Source organism: Cnephaeus nilssonii (genome assembly GCF_951640355.1).
Source record: "Cnephaeus nilssonii genome assembly, chromosome: 7".
Classification (NCBI taxonomy): Eukaryota; Metazoa; Chordata; class Mammalia; order Chiroptera; family Vespertilionidae; genus Cnephaeus; species Cnephaeus nilssonii.
Genome location: NC_137078.1, coordinates 29,126,329 through 29,145,500, shown reverse-complemented (window position 1 = coordinate 29,145,500; position 19,172 = coordinate 29,126,329).

Here is a 19,172-nt window from a genome sequence, read left to right as displayed (position 1 = left end):
ATTTGGTAATTAACTGTGGTGTGAGGGACCAGCTATTTGTCTCACATGAGCACATAGAAGATATGCCTTCTGTCAGCCTTCTGAGGGTTTGACCTTCATTTGCAGTCCTCTCTGCAAGTCCTTTGGGTTGCCATCTACTTAATAGCAGCGATCACGACTGTGAGACCCTGCGCACTTGGTGATCATCAAGGCGGGGGAAGCCATGTCTGTAGACAGAGGCTTGAGTTGAACGGGGGCTCTGCCACTTGGCTCACTGTCTGGTCTTCAGAAAATCACTTACCAGAGAGGTTTGTGAGGATGCCATGAGCTAATGTGTAAACTGCAAGCACTGCTTTGAAGCAAGGGCTCAGCAGTAGCTTTCGCTGCTGCTTGTGTTTCAGACAGTGATGGGCACTCAGGAAACCCGGGTGGGACTCTTAACGGGCTCTCGGGCATGACCACCCTCTATTGCGGTGCAGAGCACAGACACGCACCTCGTCCTTGTCTGGGCACTTTCATCTCAATCCGCCTATGCAAGGTCTCAGAGGGTTCATGCATCCATTTGTTTTGAATCTGGCAAGGTCCCGTGCCCTCAACTTCCCACACGTGTTGGTGCACACTGAAGCGCCATTACAGCACTAGGCATGCAGAATGTTCTCCATCAGGAAGTCTCTGCTCACTGAGGCGACTTTCCTAATCCAGCCAGTCTCCCCCACCCCCAACTCTTGCTTCATTTCTTCCATTTCCAGCTTGCACTTCAGAATCGATCATTTATTAGTAGTGTTCTTCCTAACATCCCATAGTTTTTTTACCGACCCCCCACCTATCCTTCCCAATTCTATGTAATCACCACTCTCTACTTTTTTTTTTTTTAATCTCATGCCCAGGCTGCCGGGCTTTGTTGCAAAAAGCAAAGAAATTGATCTATTCGTTCATTCAACACATCTTTACTGAGTTCCTACTACATGTGGAAAGCACGAATCTGGTGGTCCTAACGCCCATCACAGGCTAGTGGAGAGACAGCAAACGAACAATCAACCCACACATACCTACGCTGCCCCACAATGACGAGTGCTAGGAAGGAAGTGACCGAGGGCTGTGATCGAGGACAGTGGTGGCGGGGAGGCCACTTCAAGGCCTTCCTTGGGAGGCGCATTCAAACTGAAGGATGACAGGGGCAATCAGAGCCAACAACACAGGCAAGTGCCCTGGGCAGGGAAGTGTCTGGCATGTCTCAGAGGGGCTGTGTGGCTCGGGAGTTTGAGGGTAAGTATGGTGTGGATCAGGGATAGTGAGGCAGGGAGGGTTCAGCTTATGCCAGGCCTGGGAAGTCCGGGCAGAGTTAGAATTTTATCCTCAGAGAAATGGGAAATCATTGACAAATTTTAAGCAATGGATGAACATAGTAAGACTAAGATTTACCAAGAGAAAGAGACTCACTCACATCAGCCCCAAAACTGGGCCATCTGGCGTTCAGTTCTCGTGGGCTTCTGATGGAGCTGCCTGACACGGGTGCTCTCTCTTCTCCCTACAAACTCCCCCTCCGCGGCCCCACCTCAGGTCCACCTCTCAGCACTTGCCCTTCCCATCTACTTAACTGAAAGATTAAGGATATCCCTTCTGTGTCTTTTATTGTGGAAAAATATAACTAATATCAAATTTACCATTTTCACCATTTAAAATATATTTTTATTGATTTTTTGGAGAGGAGGGAGAGAAACATTGACATATGATTGAAACATCAATCTGCAGCCTCCTGCCCGCCCCCTACTGGGGATCAAGCCCGAAACCCAGGCATGTGGGTCACTCCCTGACCAGAAATCAAACTGGCAACCTTTTGGTGCACAGGATGATGCCCACACCAACTGAGCCACACCAGCCAGGGACATTTTCACCATCCTTAAGTGTTCAATTCAGTGGCATGAAGTACATCCATGATGTTGTGCAACCATCAAGGCTATTCATTTCCAGCGCTTTCTCATCATCCCAAACGAAAACTAAACAATATTCTTTGTCTTTTAACTTCGTTCCTCTGTACTCTCACCAGCAACTCCCATCCTGTCCTAAAGGAAAAGCCAAGGTGTGTGCTGTCTGCTGTTCTTCATTCCGCCCTCCCTGACGTTCTCAGAGGCATTTCTGTGGACCCAGCCTGCTTACATCTTCCTTCTCTGTGCTCTCTCCTCATACTTCCCTGGTACGCAGGCCTCTGTCTTCCTACAGTAATGTAAATGAATGCAGGTATATTTTTAAGATCCTTCCTTTCAAGCCTAGCTTCCGAGGTATTCTGTCCTCTGCCTGCATTACTAGCACCAACTACACCTCCATCCCAGAGTCATGAGCCCCAGAACGCTGTTGACTGCTCCCTCCTCTGCAATCCTTCCATTCGTTGGCTTCCTTCGGCTGCGTTCCAGCAGTCCCTCACACATGGATGCCCCCTTTTCCATCTCTTTCCCTCACCCCTCTCTCTCCTCCTGACCCTAAAAACACAGGCAGCTCCCTAGGTTCTGGGCTTCTGCCATCAGGCTCATGTGTCCAGCTGTCAGCTGGACATGCCCCTGGGGACAGCCTGCCAGCCGCTCAAACGCAATAGGTCCAAAACCAAACTCATAATTTTCCCTGACCAGGCCCAGCTTCACTTCCAGTCCATGTGTCCCGAAGGCCATAATTGCTACTGCCCTCGTCCAGGCCCTCATTAACACTTCCCTTTACGATGGCAAGAATTGCATTATGTCACTGACTCCATTCCTGCCCTGCGTGAATCCACCCTGTCTGCTGCTTACAGATTAATCTTCCTAAAAACTGGGCTTGACCCAGCCAGCATGGCTCAGTGGTTGAGCGTCGATTTATGAACCAGGAGGTCATGGTTTGATTCCCGGTCAGCATACATACCTGGATTGGGTTGCGGGCTCGATCCCAAGTGTAGGGTGTGCAGGAGGCAGCCCATCAATGATTCTCTCTCATCATTAATATTTCTATCTCTCTCCTTCTCCCTTCCTCTCTGAAATCAATACAAATATATTTTAAAATATTAAAAAAAACCCCACTGGGCTTGATCATAGTACACCCTTGCTCAAGCACATTAGTGGCACACATCGACACACCTTTAGCTTGACATACAACGGTCTCTACGCGCCTTTCAGCCTTATCTATGCACCATAAGTCTCAAGCATTCCACAGCATCTGGCCCCTGTTCCTCCCTTGCTTCCCCATCTGACTTCTATATCCCTTTCCTTCTTCCAGGTCCTTCTAGCTGGTATTCCTTCCTAACGCCTTCTCTGATTCCCTCTACCCGCAGTGGTTCCTCCCTGGAGCACTTTGCAGCAGCTCTCCTGCTGACACCGATCCTGCTCTCAGTTGCTCTGCCTTAGGGCAGTTTCTCCCCTTCCATCTCTTCTCTAACCCCATAGCCGTGTTTGTAAAATTAGGACCAAAAGTCTGGATGATTTCCCCCGTGTCTTCTCCATCGATCATCTGTGGCTTCAGCAGGGGGCATCCTGGGGCAGCAGGAAGAGCGTGGCCTGGAGTCCGGCACCTGAGCTCTGTCAGCTGTTCTATCTGAACAAATCACAAACCCTTGCTGACCTCTTCATCTTTGAGACTAACGTTCAGATTAGGAAGATCTTTTAAACCTTTCCCACTGATCACAACCTTTTAATTCCCATTTCTCCCAGCACCTAAGACAATGCCTGCTGTCTACAGAACAAGTTAACCATTTTCTCCTATCAGGCCGTATGCTTCTTAAACCAAAGAAGTTACTTGCAGGGTATGATAGCCTCATCAAAAGGAAAAGTTCCTTTTTCCCACTTTTTTTATAATTGGACCCAAATCTGATTTCAAACATATAATCAGCTGAGTGCTTTACAATAAGTTATGGGCACAAGCAGAGATTTTTACACGTAAACCAAATTAGGATTGTTGGTACAACCGTAGCATACAAACCGCTGGTGTTAGCGTTGGAGTAAACGTATCAGAGGACACCCCATTTGGTTTCACTGGAGCACTTACTGGCAACTGGGAGCGTAGATGAGAACCGGCGCAGGCTCCAGGTAGGCCCAAGAGCTCCCTGTGCCCGGAGTGAGGTCCGTGCCCACTCCCCTCTGGCTGAGATACCTCCTCTACTTTCCAGGGAAGGGGCCACATCTTCTCCCAGGTGATCCTTCACTCAAGATCATCCAGCTTTCAGTTCTTCCTGGGACCTCAACCTTGGCCAGGGAGGGCCGTTCCTCCCGACCCGGGACCAGCCCATGTTCTGCACCCAGTCTTTCCGAGGCCCTCGCCACTCCCAGAAAGTCTCCCCGGCAGACTTCCCAAACTCTTGGCCACAAGTTCAATCACAATCTTCCTCGCAGAGAAGTGTCTGCGCCCTCAGAACTCCGAGGGTGCGTGCTCCTGGTGAAGAATAGATGAGCGGTGGGGGCCCCCAGCTATCCAGGGAGGTTGTTCCGCTGCCCATCTCCATTCTCCAGAACAAACACCAGGGATGTTTATTCACTGAGTTATAAACTTAAAGGCTTCAAACCCTCCTCCTCCGGTAAAAAGCAGTCCCATCCTGTGATCTTGCCCATGCTGCCCTTAAGAAGGTGAAGAGTTTGCTCTGTTCTGTGTCATGTGTTTCTATATTTTAAACATCTGCCCAGTTCAGGTGGTGGTTAGAGGCCAATCCTGGGAAAAGGCGTGAAGGAGGTGGTGTTACACCCCAGTGTCCATATTCCCTGCACTTCCCATGAGTGATGGGTCCAGAGCTCCCTCTCCTTCTGAGGAAATTTTGGACCGACGCATGCACACCAATATAGAAGGGCTCGAACTGCACTCCAGGCGCCAGCCCATCAGAAAGCCCTTGGGTTAGAATGATTGCTAAAATGCACAGGCCTGGCCTCACCCAGACCCACTGAATAAGAATATTAGGAGGTAAGGTCTGAGGTCTCTTTCTTGGGCTTCGTTAGCATGACTGCGGTCCATGTGCTAACGTATCTCAAGGACATTTTTTTTTTTTTTTTTTTTTAGTGGAAGGCAATGTCCTCATTATAGGAACTTGAGGATTTATGACCAATTTGTAGAAAGTGTAGGAGGCTGCAGGTGGATGGGGGAACATTTTGAAAACCAAGGGTCTTATTTATAATGTACAAGTCAATGCCTCTGGGTCCCACCACCTGAGTCTATTAATATATCCTAGCTTCTCTAACTAGCTGGCACTTCAAATCTACGCCAGTTTAGAAACTCTGAAAATAGGACTGCTGCTGCTGAGCTTTTGAAATGAGATGTTGGTGTCAAGAATGTGACACCTCTCTTTCGGGGGCTTTAACTTCCTCCCACATGCAGTTATAACAATCGTACTTTGTGCACTGATGGAGGAGCGAATGGCCAAATTAAAACTATGCGGAGCTCTGTTCATTCCTCTCTCCCATATATACACACAACCTATATATTCTTTGCAGTCACACACTTCCTTATATGCATACAACAGGAAGACTTCCTGCCACAAGAAATCTTCATAAAAGATTTGAAAGATTTTTTAAATCTAGCTAAGAGAATTTGAGAAACAGTCCCCTGATGGATTTTTTCCCTCCAAAAAATAGTTCTCGTGTGGTACAAAAATAATTCTACTAAGGAGCATTAATATTTTTCCAACTTTAAATAAAATCTGTCTATATATAACAAATTTATATGTAAATACAATAAAAAATTTAAGTATGTATGGCTGCAGACCCATTAATCCTCAAGACTACCTTTCAGTGAATGGACTCTAAGCAAATCTCATCAGCGGGGCCCCATCTCTCCTGCCTAACATTTTCTTAACCAATGAAGCCTGGTGTGAATGAGGACAGCGTTGATAGGTTGCATCTAGAAACCGTGGGTGTTCATAAAAAGGCAGATTCCTGGGCCCTGCATCTTACTAACCAAATCAGAACCTCAGGAGATGAAGTGCATTTTTAACAAGCTCCCCAAGAGACCATGGTCATTGTGATGCCTACTCAGTCGAAGGCAGACTTGTTCTTTCTTTTTTCTTAAATACATTTTTTATTGATTTCAGAGAGGAAGGGAGAGAGAAACATCAGTGATGAGAGAGAATCATTGACTGGAGAGAATCATTGACTGGCTGCCTCCTGCATATCCCACACTGGGGACTGAACCCACAACCGGGGCATGTGCCCTGACTGGGAATGGAACCATGACCTCCTGCCTCATAGGTCGATGCTCAACCACTGAGCCACACAGGCTGGGTGGTAGACTTGTTCTTGCCAGACTCCAGATTCACCTGAACTTAGATCAGCTCTCTGTGTGGCAAGGTAAGAACCCAGTCTTTTCCTTTTGAAGTATCTCACAGCGTATAATAGGTGTTCAATATAGATATTTGTTTGGTTGTTTCTTCTGCTTTTGCTGGAGAGAAGAGTGGTCATGAAATCACATGCTGACTCATTTTGCCAGCCAGCTAATAGTGATTTCACTCCATACTCTAAAGGCCTTCAGACGTTGCATCTGGAAAGATGCTCCATTCTACTCTTCCACCATCCCTGTACCAAGAGCAGACAACTTTACCCAGAGTCTGAATTTAAGCCCTGAAGATATTTTTTAAATATATTTTTATTGATTTCAGAGAGGAAGGGAGAGGGAGAGAGAGAGAGAAACATCAATGATGAGAGAGAATCATTGATCAGCTGCCTCCTGCATACCCCCTACTAGGGATCGAGCCCACAAACTGGGCATGTGCCCTTGACCAGAATCAAACCCAGGACCCTTCAGTCCACAGGCTGACACTCTATCCACTGAGCTAAACTGGCTAGGGCAACCCTGTAGATTTTTATTTTACCTTTCATATTGGCTAAAGACTCTGATCTCAGACTGATATATCAATTCTTTCTGGAAATCAAACAACACCTTGGAAGGTAAGTGTAACAGTATAGGTTGAGAGAGAGAGAGAGAGAGAGAGAGAGAGAGAGAGAGAGAGAGAGAATACTAAATACTATTTCTATGGTGCTTAGAATCATGCCCATTTTAATAAACCCTCCACAGCCCAAGGAATTAAAAGTTTGAAAAATCAATATCACAATATATTTAGTGACTGAAAATGCCCTTCAGAATTGAGAAGGGATGTGAGACAATAGAGAAGAGAAAGACTAAATAATTCACAAACTAGCTTTTCATATTAGTGATATTAAGAACTATCATCATTACTAAAAAAAATTAGGATTTGAGTCTAGGATCTGTGTACTATGAAAAACATTGAATTTATTATTACTTTATGATTTTTTTAAAGTCTACTTCCATATACCATCTAAAGCTACATGTTTTAAAATAATAATGCTAGAGACAATTTTTTTAGCAAAAGAAATTATTTAAAATGTTCATTTTGAGTAAACCAATTGACAATGCCTTATTCCAATAAAAATGTCATTTTGGTTTCCCATTGTTGCAAGATTCCAGGCCTGGCTGGAGCTAACGTTTTCCTTCCCTGAGATGGTGGAATTTCCATGGAGGTCAGAGTTTATCCCTACAGCAAAGGTTAGACAGGTCAGTGATTTGGCAGCAGAATAAAGGACTTGAGAGGGACCGAAAAGCAAGATTAAAGAGAATATTAAAATACAGCCTACAACCCCAAATGTAAAACAATCTAGCACAACAATCACATACATGGTACCAAGGAACAGAAATGCTTAGAAACCAAGGAAAGGAAAATTGTTTCCTTGTGCTGCCTTTTCCCCAAAGATCTTTGCGTCTGCACAGACACACCCAAAACATTTGGCTTGTTCCCAAAACTCCAGGCTGCAGCACTGCTATAAAAATAGCTGTGACCCAGAAGGACTGAAGGGTGGCAAAAATCTATTTCTGAAAGGGGCCTTGTTTGGCCTCCGCCTCGAGGATTTTTACGTGTACAAACTCATCTGTCCACGTGGATTAATGTAGTCACACCAATAATCACATTTACAGGGCAGATAGTCACATGAAGTAAGAGTCTCTGACAGTGTTCACGCTTTGAGGGAAAAGAGAGAGTCATTCCAGATGTTGCTAGATAATGCTGAGCAGTTTCCATGAAGAGCTGGAGGAATGGCATTAGCTCACATGGAAATAATGTTTTAACTAGCTGGGAGTGGTTCCTGGAGCTCGCCCGGATCCTGCCCAGATTCAACCCACTCTGGGCTAATGTAAAAACTAGACCCAGGTACTGAACCGGTAAGAACAGTTCAGCAGGACTGGGGGAGAAATACTAGTAACCTCTGGTCAAAAAAGACGAGGCATTTATCACTGCCAGCCTGGGCAGGGGTGGAAATGCCGCTGAGGACCAAGAACAGAGCTCTTAGGGCTCCAGGTCACAAGAAATGCTGAGATAACAGCTCAGAGATAACCAGGGAGAGCAGTTTCTGAGTGACTTGGGGGAATTAAGTATCAGTAGGGAAGAAAGGTGTCTTTTCCTCTCCATACCCGTTGGGTGAAATCTGCCACTGTATGGTTGCATTTTTTTTAAAAAAATTCCTTCTCTATAATAAGCAATATTGGTGACACGGATTGATTTTACATGATTTCAGGGCTAATGAAATGTTAAGTGTGTCAGCTCAAATTAAAATCTTTTTATTTCAGGATGAATAAATATGAAAGGGTTCTTTGGAATTAGGCTTTGAGCTTGAGTCTAGAGCACCTAAGAAAATTGTGCAAAGCCCCTCCCCCCAAATCCTAGTATTTATAAAATCAAGTAGTGTAAAATTATTCTTCAATGCACCTCTGCCTTTAACCAGATGATGCCTAAAACTGAAAGAGGCCTTGTTTGGCTTCAGCCTCAAGGACTTTTACGTGTACAAACTCATTACATGGCACCTCACTCGCTGCAGGGCCTGCCCAAGCACCCATCACTGTGAACACCTTGCACAACTCAGCCTTAAAGAAACAGTGCTCTGTAAGAGGAACTTCTTCCCTCATCTGGATTACCTTGGGCATGCAATTCTTGACTGGAATAGTTAGAGAGAATCTATGAGATCTGTCTGCCTTGCTAATTGGAGTAAGTAGGATGCATAGCACTGTGTTGGCCATGATCCTCAAAGTTGGGCTGTAACTTGGAAGAGGGCGATGCTGGCTCCCAGGTATGAGAGTTGAAGCAGAGGAAATCTACCAATGAGAGGAAGGTTACGTTGGAAAGCAAGAGACTATCTGAAAAGCCAAGTGATAAGGAATTGGGTAGAGGGAAGAGAAAAAGAAAACTTGAAGAAAAGGGTTAACAATAGGAAAAGATATACAATGTCTTGCAGGTTTGAGAGGTGAGAATCCATTGGTATACGAGGGAATGGAGACTATAGAAAAATTAGACTACAAACAACGTGGTGGACATATTGAGGACACCAAGTCAGTTCCGCGGACAGCAGCAGTCCCCAGAGGGCCTTTAACTTCAGTCCTTGTGAGGAGAACAGTAGGTTTTGTTCAGCTGTTGAATATGACTGTAATGCGAATTAGATTCAGTTTAAGATTGTCCTATAAAATACAGGATGATTATTGCATGGAATGGACATACACTAAATCCATTACTTATTGTTTATCTAAAATGTAGCTAGGCAGGCTGTTTTCTTTATTTGCTAAATCTGGCAACCCAGATTAGGTTTACAGTACATGCTCTGATTATTTATACAAAATGAACTATAAAGTTTACATAGTGGGTTTTGACACATGCCTCTAATTCTTTTTCCTCTGAGGAACTGGGGGGAGGGCAGGAAGGGGATAACCTTTAACTGGTATGGCTTCAGAAACAGTCTCCCTTCATCTCAAGTCTCCGTCCCACTGTATACACCACATGTGGTTTGTGAGCCACAAATCGCACCAACTGTGCTATGGCGGCCCCTCATTGTTTCCAGGCCGTTATTGCTAAGTCTTTATCTCCCTTATGCATTTACTCGAAGTGCAGTTGTTCAGTACCAAGTCTATAAATCTTTATAAATTAGCTTCTGCAGAAGGCTCTGTTTGCCTCCAGAATGCTCTTCAAAAGGCATAATAACCCGTATTCCTCATTAACTTAGGAAAAGCGGCACAAAACTGCATCACATCCTTGTTCTATGCCATAAGCATTCTCTATGTGGTGTGGCTTCCCAACTGCTCTCCCCCGCCTTCCCCGCACACCCCGCCTCCCATGCAGGAGACCAGGCCTCACGGAGCTTATGCACACCTTTAGAGGATTCAGGGAGCTGTGGAATTTTGTTTCCATTTTCCATCTCATGGGCTGACAATCTTATTCTTTGCAATGATGTCAGTGAATAGCTCCATGGGGATGATTAAAACCCATGTCTCCAGCTGTGATCTCTCAGTTCCAGACCTACATATTCAACTGCAAGCTCAACCTGGCACCAGGGTGCTTCATCAAAAGAGCCAGAAAAACATCTTGGACCCACTGATTGCAGGCCACTCCTAAAAATGCATGATTGAAGGTGAGGCACCCTGTAAGCACAGGAACCAGTTTTACGCTGGAAAGGAAGAGGGCTCTGCAGGTGGTCTCCCTCTCAGGGGGCCTTTGAAGCATAAAAGGCCATGGAATCATGGAAGGGAGTTCCACTTTGAAGGGTAGATGCAGGGCTAATACCCCATTTTCAGAGACTTTGGGGCCAACGGAGATGATCTGTGATTCAAGAAAAGTAAGAAAAGCTGCCCAAGGCTGGATGGAAGATGGAGGGAGAAAAGGGGGAGCTGCTCTGTGTGTGTGTCGGGGGTTGCAGGGTGGGGGGAAAAGGGGGTAGATGCCTATGTTAAACTAGAGCTGAGTTCGGCTGAGAAGGAGCTTTTCCTCCCTTCTTCTGTTATGTGAGCTTAGAGTTTTGTGTTTTTCCACAAAGTCTTATGGAAGCCAACATTTCATGGGTGGGTCCTATAAACTCACTGGCACCCTCATTAAGGATAAGAGCAGCAGCATTTACCCAGTAGTAAAGCTTAGAAAGCTGTCCACCTCCATGGGGTAAGCACCTGAAAAGGCAGACTTGTTCTCAAGTGCATTGTTCTCACATTAGAGCTTCAAATTAGACTATTGACTCGGTTAATTTTCCATGGGATATAGGATTTAGTTTGCATTCCCAAATCTGAGTTCATTACATTTGCATTGCAGTTGATTATCTTTCATTACAAAGTTTCATAACTGGGAAATGTATATGTGTTGACATCTCCTGAGCTCCAAAGCTAAGAATGCAAATATAGGAGCTTCCTATTGATTCCATTGACTTTCACTAGGCAGCCTAAAGCCATATTTTATTTTAAATCTCCATTCCAGCATCACCATCCTACCAGTAACTACAACGGGAACTACAACGGGGGGGGGGGGGGGGGGGGCGGGGGGGGCGCAAGTCTAGAAAACTATTATAAATTGTATTATGAACAAAGAATTTAATGAACCAAACTGCTTTAAACAATATTTCTGTTTAAGTTAGCAAATGCATGATTCAATACCTTTTGAGGACATCTTTACTTACAAATCTATTTGAAAGTTAGGTTTTGTTTATAGTGTTGTGTGTGTGTTTTCCAAATGCAGGTTTTTAAGGCTATATTTAAGATTAATAACCTAGGAGTGGTGCATCAGATTACAGAATCTGACCTCTGGGAAAACATCAGTCTATATTGCAAAAACATTTCAAAAAGAAAAAGAAATAATTCTATGAAACACCAAGTGAGCTTTGCAGAACTGAACATTTCTCCCCATCAGCCCTTGCTTTGGGTAATATAGGTGGCTCTCCTCTTCAAGGCAAAAGAGTATGTTCAAAGGCAAATGAATTTCAAAGAAAGATTTCACAACTTCTAAACTTTTTTTTAACCTCTCACTTGCAAGAGACCAGGACTCCTGAAGGTTTTAACCAAAGTTGTTAAGATGTGGAAAGTTCTTACTCTTTTTTGTTGTTGTTGTTTATTTTAACTGCAATGCCCAGGACGGTGCCTCAGGATAAAAGACATTGAGTAGCAAAGGTATTTGTGAGGTCTAATAAAAGTTTATGAGCATTCTACCTTGTTTCTAAATTCCATTGTAAGCCACAAATTGTCCTTTCTGTTTCCTCAACCATGAAATGAAGTTTAGACAAGACAAAGGAGTCCCACAGTACAGGATAGACACTTCAGAAACAAAACTTTGCCTCCTTTTGATAGTACATTTCACTAAGACCAAGTGTGGACTCTGATCAGCCCGTCTATCCGCCTGTCCGAAGTGTATAAAGTTCTGGAGTTAAAGTGCTGACTCTGAGCTGGAGAACTTTGGAGTCACATACCCCTTCCAGCTCCCTCTTGGATCCAGAGCCCTAGGACCCATGGAGATGGCAAGAAGACTGAAGACCTGCTGTTACCCCATGGGGTTGTGATCCCAGATGCTCCCACAGCCACATGTTCTCTTTGTGTAGTGTCTCAGCCAGAAACTGAAGAAGAAACCAGAACATCATGCCCTGGTCACTAGAAGCAAAGCTTCCACCAAGATGCCTTTTGAGATAATTGGGCTTTCTCTGAAAAAGCCATATTCAAGAAGGCTTGCATAGGAGAATGCAAATTTTAGAGAGGCCAAGGAGGCAGTATGTTAGGAGACAAGACAAATAATTATCCAAGATCAGAACCCAGGCAAAATGGAGATTCAATACAATAGAAGTCCATGCAGTAGAAGGGTAATATAAACCTTACACAGAACCCAGATGCAGATTCAGCTTAGAAATGACCCTCAACATTGGCAATATGTTATGGGCTATGCGTTAATATAACTCCAGTCAACCCATTTCCATACAGGCTGAGTCCACATTAGAAGTATGGAGAGCGTTATGTTTAAAATCCTCCTCTGGTGACTTTAATTCTCAGTCAGAATTGAGAAACACTGAGTTAAAGATTTCTTAAGACAAGCCTACTGCGACAGGTAGTACTCTCATATCAGGGACAAGAGCTCAACCACAGGGAAGGACAGGGAAGGAAATGGGTCATATCTGGCTAGGAAGGGAGCAGGAGAAAGCAGATGAAGGTAGAACTTGATATAGTTGCTTGGGCAGCTGTTTAACTAACGCTGGTTACAAAACATGTCTTTGGGCCCGAGAAGATGGAAGAGAACCTGATCCTCAGTCTGTAGTCAGTCAAGTTGCTATTATTCCCTGGTCTACATAATCCTCTCAAAGTGTCATAGGGATCATGGTGCTGTGGTCTTCTACTAAACACCCTACCCCCCGGCCCTGACACCCTGCAATGCCCTGCCACCTCAATGTCCCTGAATATGGTGGGCTTAATTATCCACTGCTGAGATACCTGCATTCCCCACATTGTCTCTCCTAGTCTCCATGGATTCAACACAAAGATGTGTCAGATTTGCCCCACATGTAGTAGAAGAGAAATTTAGTAGAAACATGTAGATGTTTCTCTCAAAAGTATCTTTGAACATTGTACTAAAATCTTGGCACCTCTTTCTTGTCTGAGTATGAATACACTTAAAAGCAATAAGTCCTATCAAAGCCATCTTGGAGAAGATGGTAACAAAAAGAGATGTAGCGTTTCTATAATAATCCTGGAAGATTATTATAGAAACAGAAATTACCTGGGCATCCACTGGGTTTATGGTTAGAAGACAGATCGAATCATGCTGAGAGGAAGTCATGACATCTGGCCAAGTTCAAAGTACTTAGCAGATGTCATGACTTCCTCTCAGCATGATTCGATCTATCTTCTAACCATAAACCCAGTGGATGCCCAGGTAATTTCTGTTTCTATAATAATCTTCCAGGATTAATAGATTGTGAGTACTTTCCCACATGACTGGAACTGTCTGTCACTATTATGCCTTCTGAGCATCACTCTGATTAAACTGGTCTAGTAGTTGAAGTTCTTCTGTGTGATCACTCTGGATTCTATTATTAAATCAGTTTAGAAACCACCATCTGTTTTCAGTGTTGATGTCAGCAATTTCTAGGTTAGAGTATAATATATCCACCAGAGGGGTGCTTCTGGCTATAATAATATTCCCAAAATTGACCATTACAGTTAAAAAAACACACACAGCACTAATCAAATTAATTTTCCTTTGACAATCATATTCTCTTTCATGCTTCTCTCTTGCCTTCACTCTCCTAAACCAATGTTCTCAGAGAAACCATAATGAAAACACAGCCTCTCTCTCACATCACTTTTAACTAAAAACCTTTGATATGTTTATTGGAAAGAAAGGCTTTCAGATGTATCTTCTATTTCCCTTTCCTCTTCCTTCTTCCTCCTCCTTCTTCTTGCTCTTCTTCCTTCTCCTTCTTCTCCTCCTCCTCCTTCTCCTTTTTCTTTCCCCCTCCCTCTCCTCTTCTTCCCCCTTCCTTCCTTCCTTCTTCCCTTCCTTCCTTCCTTCCCTCCTTCCTTCCTTCCTTCCTTCCTTCCTTCCTTCCTTCCTTCCTTCCTTCATTTCCTTCCTTCCTTCCTTCCTTCCTTCCTTCCTTCTTCCTTTTTTTTTTATGTGCCTCAGGCATGAAACAGCTCTGGCCACCGACACAGGCATCAAGCTAGGATGAACTAAGGACTGTACATCTGCTTTGCCCCTGATTGATATAAGAGCAACACCACCAATCAGGTGTCTCCTTGCCCATTGCCAGGGGGTTCCTTCTTCCTTTATTTTTTAATGACTCCAGGTCCAGCACATACCCAAATACATACTACTCAGGACCTGACATTCCTGGTGTCTGCCAGAAATGTCACAGCCCAGGTGTTTAATTTGTCCCATCATGGGAATGGTTCCTTAGAACATGAAATCTTTTAATTTTTTTAGAGCAGTTCCCAACAAAATTAAGGGAAAAGCACATAAAATTCCCATATACCCACTGCCCACACATGCACAGCCTCCCAGTATCAACATCCTACACCAGAGGGGCACATTTATTGCAACTGATGAACCTACATTGACACATCATAACCACCCAGAGGCCACAGTTTGCATAGGGTTCACTCTTGGTGAATGAAAGCACTTTAACAATGGGTTTTATGACACCTGCTCTGCAATTGGGTTCTCCTAGGTCTTATAAATCGATGCTTACCCTATATCACTCATCAGAAGGCAGACAACACGAGGGCAGGGACCTCAATTCTGAGTTCTGTATAATTCCAACAGCCTTGAATATTGTTATGCTATTGTTAGGGATTTACATTAATCTTAAAGTTCTGGAATAGAAAAATTATACATAGTTTAAAGTTCTGAAATAGGCACAAACATGACTTTAAATAAGCCATCAGGGCTGTTCCATGGCCTCCTGTGGGTGAGCTTCAGGGCAGGGATGGTTGTTCTGCCGCAAAGGGTTATAAGGCTGGCCAGTTGGATATATTGATATTACTCAGCAGTGCCAGGTACAGGGTGTTCAACCCAAACCTATAGTGTGACAGCATCAAAATGTGGGGTAACAAATTACAAGTGTTGCTTAATAAGAAGAGTCTTGTCTCTGCCTCTTCTATTACATTTGGATCCTTAATTTTGTTCTAAAATAGTCTTGTTTCCAAAGCAAACACATCTCAATGTGTGCTTCTTATCCCAAGCAGATCCTGACAGTTGCACTTTGTGGATACTCAAATGCACCCCAATTATTGCTGACTTTCTCATGGTGCAGCTGGAAGAGGTCTTTGTGTTTAAATGCTTCCAAGGACTGAACTCATTTCAGAGGACAGTTTCTCAGGGAGCTCATATGGAGCAAACTGTAGCTTATTATTTCATAACCCCTAAAGCGCCAGCTAATGCACCAAAGTAGCAAATATCGTAACTTTTTGACACTGGAATCTCAGACTAGGGGAGGGCAACTGGCACTTTGTTAAGTTTGTGGAAAAGTACGTTTTCTTTGTGGAAACCATGACTAATTTAAGTGATCATGAGAGCCTGAAAATTAACCTTTCTAACTGGCCTTCTGCAAAGATAGGGTCATTTCAACGTAATCAAGAAGACTGTGCTTTTTTTTTTTTTTTTTTTTTTTTTTTTTTTTACTTTCTTTAAGCTTGGTCAAGTAACTTTCTAACATTATATTTTAAAACTTATTACCTTTGGAGGGTAGAACTAAGGGTGAGTGTTTTTTTTTTCAGTATTTTTGCCTCTCTGTATTGTCTTATTCTCTAATAAATGTGTGCTGTTTTTATCATTTTTACACCTTGTTTGTAAATACGCACACACACAAACACACACACACACACACACACACACACCTTATGGTTCTTATAAGACATATTAAAGCCTTTCTGAAACATCATCATGGACTAAAAATAGGAGTAAGCAGGTTGATTTATGTTAGTGATATTGCAAACCATCCTAAACCAATCTGGCCATTCTCAATCAGCCTCCACAGACCACAGGCAGGAGTGTGTAGATAAATGTTTAATGACCAGCTTTTCCCAGGAAAAATGAAAGTCCTGATTTACAGCATTGCTTATTTTCATGGTTCATTTTAAGTGACTCTGTGACGTCACTGCATGCCAAGTGATCCCGCTGACCTTCTTTCAGCCTATAAGGATCAGTGTGTGCAGCTGCAACACACCAGGGGGACGACAGGTACACAAACTCCCACGTGCATGCACACTCACCACCTGGGGTATCCTATCTAATAAAAGAGTAATATGCAAATTAACCATCACTCTGCTACACCCACAAGCCACGCCCACCAGCCACGCCCACCAGCCAAGCAGGAGCAAATATGCAAATAAACCCAACCAAGATGGCTACAGCCACAGAGAGCAGGAGGGAGGCTTGGGTTTTCCTGGCAATGGAGGAAGCCAAGCTTTCCACCTGCCCTTGCTGGCCTAGGCCTCCACTCAAGGCAAGTTTCAGTGACAGAAGATACATAAATCCAAACAGAAATGGCAGCAGCCACGGAGCTGGAAGAGCAGGAGGCTAGGGTTGCCCCTGGCAATGGAGGAAGCCAAGCTTTCCGCACACCCTGGTCAGCCCAGGCCTCCACTTAAGGCTATAAAGTTTCAATTATAGAAGATACATAAATCCCAACAGAAATGGCTGCCACCACAGAGCAAGCAGAAGGCTTGGCTCTGCTCCAGGCTACAAAGTTTCAATTGTAGAAGATAAATAAACCCCAGATACCAAGGCCTCCGCTTGGGTTGCCAGGGGGCATGGCCAGCCTGCAAACCACCACAGGCCCTCGCCCAGGCCGCCCCACGCCCCAAGGGAACCCCCACCCTGATCTGGGACATCCTTCAGGGCAAACCAGCCAGCTCCTACCCGTGCACCAGGCCTCTATCCTATATAATAAAAGAGTAATATGCAGATTGACCATCACTCCAACACACAAGATGGCTGCCCCCATGTGGACACAAGATGGCCGCCCCCATGTGGACACAAGATGGCCACCACAAGATGGCCAGCAGGGGAGGGCAGTTGGGAGGGACCAGGCTTGCAAGGGAGGGCAGTTGGGGGCAATCAAGCCTGCAGGGGAGGGCAGTTAAGGGTGACCAGGCCGGCAGAGGAAGGAAGTTGGGGGTGACCGGGCCTGCAGGGAAGGGCAGTTGGGGGGGTCCCAGGCCTGCAGTGGAGAGCAATTGGGGGGGCCAGGCTTGCAGGGGAGGGCAGTTAGGGGTGACCAGGCCTGCAGGGGATGGCAGTTAGGGGCAAACAGGCTGGCAGGGGAGCAGTTAGGCATCAATCAGGCTGGCAGGGGAGTGGTTAGGGGATGATCAGGCTGGCAGACAGAAGTGGTTAGGGGCAATCAGGAAGGCAGGCAGGCAGGCGAGCAGCTGGAAGCCAGCAGTCCTGGATTGTGAGAGAGATGTCTGACTGCCCGTTTTGACGGGCAGTCGGACATCCCTCGAGGGGTCCCAGATTGGAGAGGGTGCAGGCTGGGCTGAGGGACACCCCCCCCCCTCCATACACAAGTTTCATGCACTGGGCCTCTAGTGTTATAATGAAAGAAGATCTGAGACTGACTCTGTAAACATTTGGCAATCAGGCACATATACAGTCAGCACTCTGCCATGTTGGACAATCCAAACAGCACTTTCTGAGGAAGGCTCATGTGAAGCACATATTCCCAAACCCCAGCGGCAGGATTCGGTTTACTTTCCAGTGGGTATCAAGGAATGTAATCAGGACCAAACAAAATGCTATTCCAAGGAGTGTAAGTGACAGACTCACAGTATCCTTAACCTTGTCTGTGCGAGGGCAGAGGTGCCTTAGGCTAGTGCTAGTCAGCCCATGCATATTGAACACCACTTGTGTCAGCAATAAAACATATTTGGAACATCTCCTATGCTGAAGCACACAGACTCTGCTGCTGATGGAAACAGTCCAGAAGGGGAGCCTGAGAGGAGGGACCTTTGAATGTGGCACAAAGGACTGCAATGCCAATGGCCCACCCCCGGCAGTGGGCGCTCCTAATCAGAGCACATAGGAACCACGCCAGAGTAGAGATGAAAACTAATGCTGGTATATTTCATATTCCTTTCGGAACATGGAAGGCCTTAGGGTTCAGAAAAGCCAATGCCAGCCTGGTCCCACTCACCGCCCAGGGTTTCCCCTCTGAGGCAGCATCACTCCCGCCCTCTGCATGGGAAGGGAGAGCCAGGAACTGAGAAGGCTTTGAGTCCTCCGCCTGGTCCATGGCCATGCTGACCTCATCTCCGGGTCTCCAGGTTGGCCTGTAGGACCAGTCTCTGTTTGTTCTGAGTCTGTTCTGTGAGCCTGGGAAGTAGCGAAGGTTTAGAAAGCACAGAAAGCACATGGTTACCCTCCCCCACCCCCTTTTCTTGGGAAAGGGGGAGGGTAACCATGAGAGAGAGCAGCCACAGAATACCAAGGCCTGCGCACCAACATTCAAGATACATATTTGCAGCAGCTCATTTCACCATCGCGTGGCTAATCTCCGGTAGCCACGAGTCATGTGATCTTGGTAAGTAAGTCATGGGGTCTTTAGAAGCTCTGCTTTCTCATCAGTGAAATAGGGAATGCTACCCCTCCTCAGGGAGATGGTGTGGTTAATTGAATAGTTAATGAAAAAGAGCTGCTACCTTGGTGCCACATACATTACAGGCCACTCAGATAGTCAATATCACTACCAATCCTGACTCACTGACACCAGACTAAAAATCACAGCCAACTTCCTGTGACAAGAAACTCTAAGAACATGAAAATATGTTTTATATCCCTAAAATATGTTTTATTTCCTCCTTCCTTCTCCTTTATTCCTAACATTTACTAGTATTCTGAACCCAACTTGTTGAATCAAGTTATCACTCTAACAAATAATGATATCCTTTTTTGTTTCTTTCTG